The sequence below is a fragment of the Apodemus sylvaticus genome, chromosome 21 (assembly GCF_947179515.1).
Source record: "Apodemus sylvaticus chromosome 21, mApoSyl1.1, whole genome shotgun sequence".
Taxonomy (NCBI): Eukaryota; Metazoa; Chordata; class Mammalia; order Rodentia; family Muridae; genus Apodemus; species Apodemus sylvaticus.
The window spans coordinates 56951226-56959923 of NC_067492.1; the positions used below are offsets into that span (position 1 = coordinate 56951226).

Genomic DNA, 8698 nt, shown 5'->3' on the forward strand with positions numbered 1-8698 from the left:
GTACCTATCTCAAAATGAAACAAACAAAAAACAATGTACATGAGAGGTAATGAAGCAGAACAAGTTCAAGACAAAAATCTCAGCTGCTCTTTACCAAGTTAAAAATACATAAAGCCCAGCCAAGTGCAGCTTAGGGCTGTGTGAAAGCTCAAGATACCTACGTCATTCCAAACACTGCTGCCATTATATTCCTCGGGGCACCAACCCTAGGTGCTAGGCACCCAGAATCTGCATCCCCACAGGCCCAAGCTTGTCTCTACCAGATGTAGTGTCTAAAGGGTTAAAATGACAGACCCTAGCAGTTTTCTTCAACTGATCAAGCTCCTCTCATATCTGAATGAACTCCAAGTGGATCTTGTTCCAGAAGTGGTCTGGAAGACTATGGTCATTACCATGGAGGTCAAAGTAAGCTGAACAAACCTCCCAAACATGGAGTTTTTGCTGTTGAAAACTGGATGGAATTTCTATATTCTTCCTCTGTTTCTTTTTTCTTTGCACAAACTTTCTCCACTTCCACAAGAATCTTCTGGGATTCATCCACATTTCCTTCAGCTCCTAGCTGCTCAGCTTTAACAAAAAGTTTTCCTATTTTTTCATTTAACTTACATATTTTTCTGCCTTGACACTTCAGCACTGATCTCCTCCTCTGTTTCAGACAGATGTTTCTCGGCAAGTTCAATACTCCAATCACACTCTGTAGTAAAAGACTTTAAGTGATCCATAGCATCTAATTAAAGAAAAAATAGGTCTCTTTCTTTACTTGAAATTTCAAAATCTGCTCAAGGGCCAAGTCATGAATTTTGGTATATTCTCCTAAATCCATGTGCATCCCAACAAGGATGTCATGTGGGCTGCAGTCCAGAAGGTGACTCTTGTAGACACCTTCATCTGTAAATTTGACCCAGTCTGGCTTCAGCTCCATCCTGATCTGTGCCCATGGTAAAGCAGAACCTGCACCTGCACCTGAACAGACATGGTTGCCAGTGAGTGTGGCCAGGAAACTCCTCACAACTCACCAGCAGAAGCAGCAAACAGCAATGACAAAAGATGTTCTAGTCTGCCTCAGTTTAATATTTCTAATAGTTATTATTCTCTTCTGGCCAATGAGTTTTTCATCAAGCTTGCTGCCATAACTCTTGATGCATATTTCCACTTAGGTATAATAGATTGCTGGATTACTGGAAGATGGTTTTAGATTCATCTTACTCTTTTATCCCAGATGTGTAGTCAGACATCTCCCAAAGAAAACAGTTATCTTGTATTGATAAATATTATTTTGGGACAACATTGTCATTGCTAGGGGACCCCACTGAGGCAGAATTGGTCATTGTATGTAGACCTTCCTCCTTAGCTGGGTGAGGCTAGAAGATGAGGTATTATTTTGAATGAAGAAATGTATTTAAAATTTACTTTGGAATAAATTCTAAGATCAGTTCATTATTTTTATTTAACTTCTTTAATATGAGATCTCTCTTCCTTTCCCAAATACTAATTGCTCTTGTAGACATACAAGAATGTGTACTTCTCAATGAGGTAAATATCCATTTATTTAAGTCACAGTGGTGGCAAAAAAAAATTAATCTCGGTTGTTATCACCAACTGAGATTAATGTTGATATATAACACTAAATCAGTGTTAATTGCTGCACGTGTTTTTTTGGGGCGATGGTTGATTTTAATTTTTTTTATTTATTGAAAAAGGAAGTAAAGAGAAGTAAAAACACTTTGTGATAAAATTAGAGATTACATGGGAAATATTTCAGATAAACACGTTAAAATTGACAATTTTCATGAAAAATTTAGGAGGAGTGAAGAGGTAGACATGTAAAACATTGCTAAATTAATTAAAATATGGGATAGAAACATTTTCTGATATACTTGAAGATTTACATGGAAAATATTTCTGATAAAATTGTACAAATATTTAGAAAAACATGTTAAAATTAAAAATTATCATGGAAATTATATAGATAAAATGATAGGCATAAAGATAATTTTAAGTTGATTGAAAGTGGAATTATAAACAATTTCAGATAACTTTGAAGATTTACATGGAAAGTATTTCTAGTAAAAATTTAAGAAATAAATAGACAAATATGTTAAAATTGACTATTTCATGGAAAATTTTTACATAAAGAATGGTTGACATAAAAACTCTTTCTAAATTAATTAGAGGTAGAATTAGAAACATTTGTGATAAAATCAAAGATTTACATTGAAAACATTTCTGATAAAATAGAGGAACTATATAGAAAAACTTATTAAAATTGAAAATTATCATGAAAAATAATGCAGATAAAATGGTAGACATAAAAGAAATTACTAAATTAATTAAAAGGGAAATTGCAAACATTTTCTGATAAAATTGAAGATTTACATGAGAAATATATCATTAGTCTATGTCTTTTTATTGGGGAGTTGAGTCCATTGTTGTTAAGAGATATTATGGAATAGAAATTGTTGCTTCCTGTTATTTTTGATGTTATTTTTATGTTTGAGTGGGTATCTTCTTTTGGGTTTGTTGGACGATTTTTATGTTTCCTCTTCAAGGGCTTTTACCTGTTGATAGATGTTCTCCCATATTTCTTTAAGGGAGTTACGTAAGTCTTTCTTGAAGCCCTCTATGAGCATCATGAAATACGATTTTAAATCCAACTCTTGATTTTTGTGTGTGTTGGGGTATCCTGGACTTGCTGTGGTGGGAGAACTGGGCTCAGATGTTGCTATGTGGCCTTGGTTTCAGTTGGTAGGGTTCTTGTGCTTGCCTTTCACCATCTGGTGCTAGTTGGTATTCTTGTCTCTGGCTAGAGTTTGTTCCTCCTGTGGGCCTGTAAGCCTGTGTCCTTACTCCTCTGAGCTCAAAAGTGAAAGTACTGCTGGGAGATCTCTCTATCCTGCTGAGCTATGCACAGAAGGCTGTGGCGTCTCCCAGCTCCCTGGTGCAAATGGCGGTGGGAAGACTTCCATCACAGCTGCTGCAGATGTTTAAAACTGATTGAAAGATATCTTGATCCACAGTGTTCATCCCACTGGAGATGTAGTTCAATTAATGTGTTTTAAGAGAATTTGAATAGCTATACTAGTTTGGGTCAAAACTCTATTCATATAATTAGATTCATGTTCCTCACTCAAATTTCAATGCTTAAAAATGATAGTTTAAAGATTTGAGTTTTCTTGGTTAATATGTAAAACATTTTTTCTGATCACAAAGTCAATCATATAAATTCCAGGCATATTCAGGGGTATTTGTCTTTCTATCTTATTTCTTCCCTGACAATAGTGGAGTATAACCCCCTTTCTTTCTATTTTTGGTTTGTCTTACCATCATAATTATAAACATACAACAAATATACATGTAGATTATATGAAGCATATATGAGGCATGTGTGTGTGTGTGTTTAATTTGTGTTGTCACCATTATAACTGGTGATTAGATATGCTTTTCTCCACTTCTCTTATTACACAGATAATCTGATCATCATATCATAATTTCATATAACATATATCTCATTATACCTGCAAATCAATATAGCTATACATTATTCTGTTGCTCTACATTTAGGGTTTTCCACTCTTCCCTGAACATTTCTTTTTTTGCCAAAGCATGCTTTTAGATTCTCCTTTAAATTTTATATAAACGTGGAGTCTTTCAACAAAGGACTCTCCAAAGACCAGTTTGGAGGTAATAGATGGAGAGAAATACATCTTGTTGTGTCTTGTTGCAATTTAGCAGTGTTATTGATCCCATGCTATGTTGAATGCAATGTGCTCTGTGTCATGGGGACACAAAGGTAAAACGGAGCCATCCTTCCCTAACAGGCCCCATTGTACCATAAAGCAGTATGCAATTAATTAGGTAATAAAAAGGGAAGGGAGATCAGTGCTGCAAGAAAATTAAAAATGGAAACCTGAAGAAAAGCATACACTGAATTACAGGGCATAAAAGACAGATGTGATGTCACAACTGAAGACTGCTTTTTTCTTTAAAATAAAAGAGCTGCAAAAAGAAAGAATGGGGAGATTACTCTCAATCCATAAAACTCTTACTTTGTAAGCATAAGGACCAAGTTCAAACTTCAGAACCCATGTTGTAAAATCCAGGAACGGTGCTATATACTTTCAGTCTCAGCACTGGGGTAGCAGGTTCACTTAGTTACAAGCCAGTTTAGAAACTATGTGGCAAAAGTAAACAAACAGGAAAGGTAAAACAGCATCTGTAGTTGTTCTTTGCCCCGCCCACCCACACTCCATATACATACAACAAGAAAATGTCCAAAAATTGTGATCTCACATGAGTAAGGGATAAGAATCCTAGGGAAGACCTAAAGCACAATCCCAGTTCTGCTCAAGTAAGGAACAAGATGGGAGTCAGAAGCCAGCAGGAAGCCCTGAGAAGTGCAGAATAGTGTTAAGAACACAGGCTTAGGAATCAAACTACAAGGCCCATCCTTACACACCTCTCTCTTACATTGTGACCCTTGGAAGTCTGCACAATTTTAATGCATGCTTTCCCTGGAACACTCATTCAAGTTGTTTCTTATGCAGCTGAATCCTAAGAATTTTATAGGGTCTGTGTTATAATCTTGAACATTGCACGGCTTAAGAAGGACCACACCAGGCCAAACAGTTCCACAAGAGGTTTATTGAGAGGGGAAAGGGCAAAGAAGATGCTGGAAAGAGAAGGGGGAGAGAGAGAGCGAGCGAGCGAGAGAGAGAGAGAGAGAGAGAGAGAGAGAGAGAGAGAGAGGTAAAAGTGAGCTCAATGTATTCTGGGAATATGGTGGTGGTTGTTTTGGTGACAGATGTCATGTTGTTGTCTATGTGATGTCACAGGTTTCAGAAGTCCTAGTTCCAACATCCCTCCCTTTTTATTATTGTAAAGAGAAGAAAACGAGCAGGGGGAAGCCAATGGTGAAAACGTAATGAGGGTGCCGTGTCTCTTAAACTGCTTCCTGCTATGTAGGGGCATTGTCAATTTTGTGGTGTAGCTGACTTTCACCATTGGGATCTACTTGGTAAATGTTCACATTAGGTACTTTGTGGACAGCTGATCTTCTGTGGGCAGCAACTCATAATCCTGTAACAGGAGCTCATTAATAGTTTGGTTAGAATTTTTTTTTTTTTTGTATTTGCCATTGGAGAAATGTAGAAACAAGATTTATGAGGCAGGGAGCAAATAACCTCAGAAAGATGACAAGAAAAGGTGTTACAAAAGGAAGTGTCTACTTCCATATAAGATTTTTTTAATATCTCAGAACTGGAGGTCTCACAATTCCTGAAATTTTTTATATCTGACTGTAACTTCTGGATTTTCTAAATATCCCAGATTGGTTGACCTAGAAACAGCATTTTTCTTGCAGGAACAGGCAAAGACCACCTTCTTTAAATGTCAGGACATCTAAGCCACGTGAGTTCTGAAGCACCACGGCAGCCAAAGAATCAACCTGTTTCTGTATAGTAAGAACAAAGGAGGGAGGTGATTGGAGAAGGGATGGAAGAAGAAGGTTTATGGGACATATGGGGAGGGGGGATCCGGGAAAGGGGAAATCATTTGGAATGTAAACAAAGAATATAGAAAAAAAAAGAGAACAGTTTTAGTCATTCCTTGAAGATTGCTTTTAAACTGGGAAGTGAATGTTTTATATTAGGTCATGGAAGTTATTATCCAAGTAATTCCAGTACCAATACCTACGGCAAGTCCTGTAGCAACTAAGAGTGGCACAACCTGAACTGCCCTCTTATGTTGAGCAGCTATCATATCTACAACTGAGATTGGCAGGGGCACATTCCTCAGGATTACTACCAGTTCAGGGAAAAGGAGTACCAACATGCAAATTCCTGACCAACTGGTGGGTAGTCAGATGATGATAAACCTGGGTGCCACAAAGAATTGATGTGTTCTGGACTGTAGGGTATTGTGGCCGAGACGATATATCAAGGGTTATGGTTCTATTACACTCTAGGGACCTTAGTGTTCCTACAGAACATGTCCTGCAGGTCTTAAAACAGTTTGCCATGCCAAAGAGGGGGATAGAAAGAGGGTATGGAGTCATAGCAACATTGGAGTCAGGGCATCTGACAAATGGTGAGGTAAGGTTACTTGGCAATATCACCTGAGTGGCTGTTAGTGACAATTGTGAGTCAATTCCAGGGGGTACACATAAACAGCAATCATTAAAGCAACCTGGCCTGGTGATATTAAGGAGTTGGTACACCGAGCTCAAGATCTGAAGCAAAAGGCGAAATGAAAGGTTACTGCCATTTATGAGGGGTGCTGTCAAAGAGGTAAGGATCTTGGAGGAGTGTTTGATTATCTTCCTTACTTTTCTGATATCTAGGGTTTGGGCAATTGAGACATATTTTCTCTTAATATGGATAGTGCTAATTGGGAAACTGGGCTGAGTTTTACAGTAGAATGTAACGACAACTCCTTTCTCCCACATAGAATCCCATGGGTCTTGTATGTAGAAGAAAAGTGTCTTGCGATATTGATAGAAGAAATGATTGATCTGTGATCCTAGCATATGTATCTGACAAGACCAATAGTGGCAGCCCCTATATTAGTCTGGCCATTTTCTACAATAACCTTTTCTCTGGTCAAAGACAAAGCAAGTATAGAGATAATAATATTTAGGTGGGTTAACAGATACAGGGATGATAGCTATTTGGCATCCAGCTATGGAGCATTTTTCTGACCCTATTTGGAAAGATTGTTATCTGTGGAAGGTTTATTGAACCTCAAATCTCCAGATGTAAGGGATTCCCTGGATGAAAATGAACAGCAGGGGGAAGATGAGAAGCCCATGTCTAATCCAGTGAGGTTGAGCTTGGCTGCAGGAATTGGGCCTCATTTTCTGGGATTAGAGACAAGTGGTCTCGATGTCCACTTAACAGAGCATGGTCCTGTTAGGGTCGACATGTATGAAGAAGCATGATCTTTACGTGGAGGGATGAAAGGTTTGAGGTGAGACCCAATGATTGTCCCTCGAGTTTAGCAGCTGTAGGGGTCACAAGAATTACCTTAAAAGGGTCCTGCCATTTGGTATAGAAGGGTAGCGGCTGATCATAAGGAGGAGATAGAAGACCTTACTCACCAATGTTGACAGGCAGTGGGCAGGAGACAGTCTGTGGCCATGGTAGATGGTAGTCAGCAAAGTTCTGTAAGAGAGAATGGAGGTGGGAAAGTAATGGGGTGAGTAGATGGTCTGGGAGTGGAGAGCATTTAGGTGAAAACCAGGAGTTAAGACTGGATGTCTGTATATGAGTTCAAAAGGTGAGATGAGAAGAGGTCTATTGGGGAGAGCTTATAGCCTGAGAAGAGCCAGAGGTGGAAGTTTTACCCAATCAAAGTGAAGTTCTTGTGACAGCTTAACAATAGTCGTTTTTAGAGTACAGTGAGGTCTTTCTACCTTACATGAGCATTAGGGATGGCAGGAAATGTAAAATGGGGGTGTTTAGGGCCTTACATAGATTTTGAAAATCTGGGAAGTAAATTCAGTACCATTGTCTGACTGGAGGGAGGCTGGGACACCAAAGCAGGGAATGATCTCTTGGAGGAGGAGATCAGAGACTGTCTGATTATTTATTAGCTGTGGGAAATGCCTCCACCTGCCCCAAGAAGGTGCCCACCAAGACCAGAAGGTACTTTGCACATCTGACAGTGGGCATGTGGGTAAAGTCAAGTTGCCAGTCAGTTCCAGGAAGGGAACCTCTAGCCTGATGTGTAAGAAAAGGGGAACTATGATACCTTGACATCTGACAGATTTTGCAAGAAGCAGTGATAGATTTTAAGAAGTTTAAGTCCTCAGTAGTAGGTGGGTCTTAACAAATTAAGACAGTGCTTGGCTGTTAGGATGAAAGAGTTGGTGAAGATAGGACACAGTTTGGTAGGTGTCAAGGGGTGAAGGTGGAGCTATAGGTTGTAGTGTAAGAATGTCATGGGGAGGATGAGACAAGTCCAGGCCCCTAAGGGCCACAGCTCTAGCTGCCTCATCAGCTTGGTTGTTTCCCCTGGAGACAATAGTCATCTGTCTTGATGGGATCTACAGTGGACAATCTCAATAGGTGTGGGGAGATGGGAGGCCTTTAGCAAGACCATAATTTGGTTTGCATTACTGATCCTCCTTTGTGATATGTAATCCACGGTCCTTCCAGATAGTGGCAGGGGACAGGAGTATATGGAAAGCATATTTGGAATTTGTGTAGATTGTTGAGGGATTTTTCCTGTGCCAGTTGAAATGCACAGGTAAGGGCTATTAGTTCAACCTGTTGATTGGTGGTGTGAGCAGAAAGGGCCTGTGTCTCCACCACCTCATTGTCCGACACTATGGCATAGTCAGCTCTTCTGGCCACTTCATATAGGAAGGAGCTGCCATCTGTATGTCAGATATAGATAGCCTAAGGCAGTGTGCCCTCCTGTATGAGTGAATGATGAGGTAATAGTTCCTTTAAACTTTCAGTTCAGGAGATAGGGAGTGGTCAGTGTTTGGTCAAGGAAGAAGATTGGAAATATTAAGAGGGAGGCATGATTGGAAGGTGAGTGTGGGGTCTTTTATTAGTGCTACCTGAAGAGAAAGAACCCTGGAGGAAGGTAGAATCTGTATGCCTTTATAAGTTAGGAGTGGTGATAAGTTATGAGAAAACAGTTATAGGAGACCCAAAGTTTAGCTTTTATTACTCTCAAATAAGGAGTTCAGCAG

At 39.3% G+C, this 8698-nt stretch overlaps 1 pseudogene; it reads right to left on the minus strand.

Annotated features, from left to right (window-relative positions):
- Window positions 1-213: 213 nt before the first annotated feature.
- Window positions 214-975, minus strand: LOC127671600 (putative RNA-binding protein Luc7-like 1; annotated as a pseudogene).
- Between the last annotated feature and the right edge of the window lie 7723 nt (window positions 976-8698).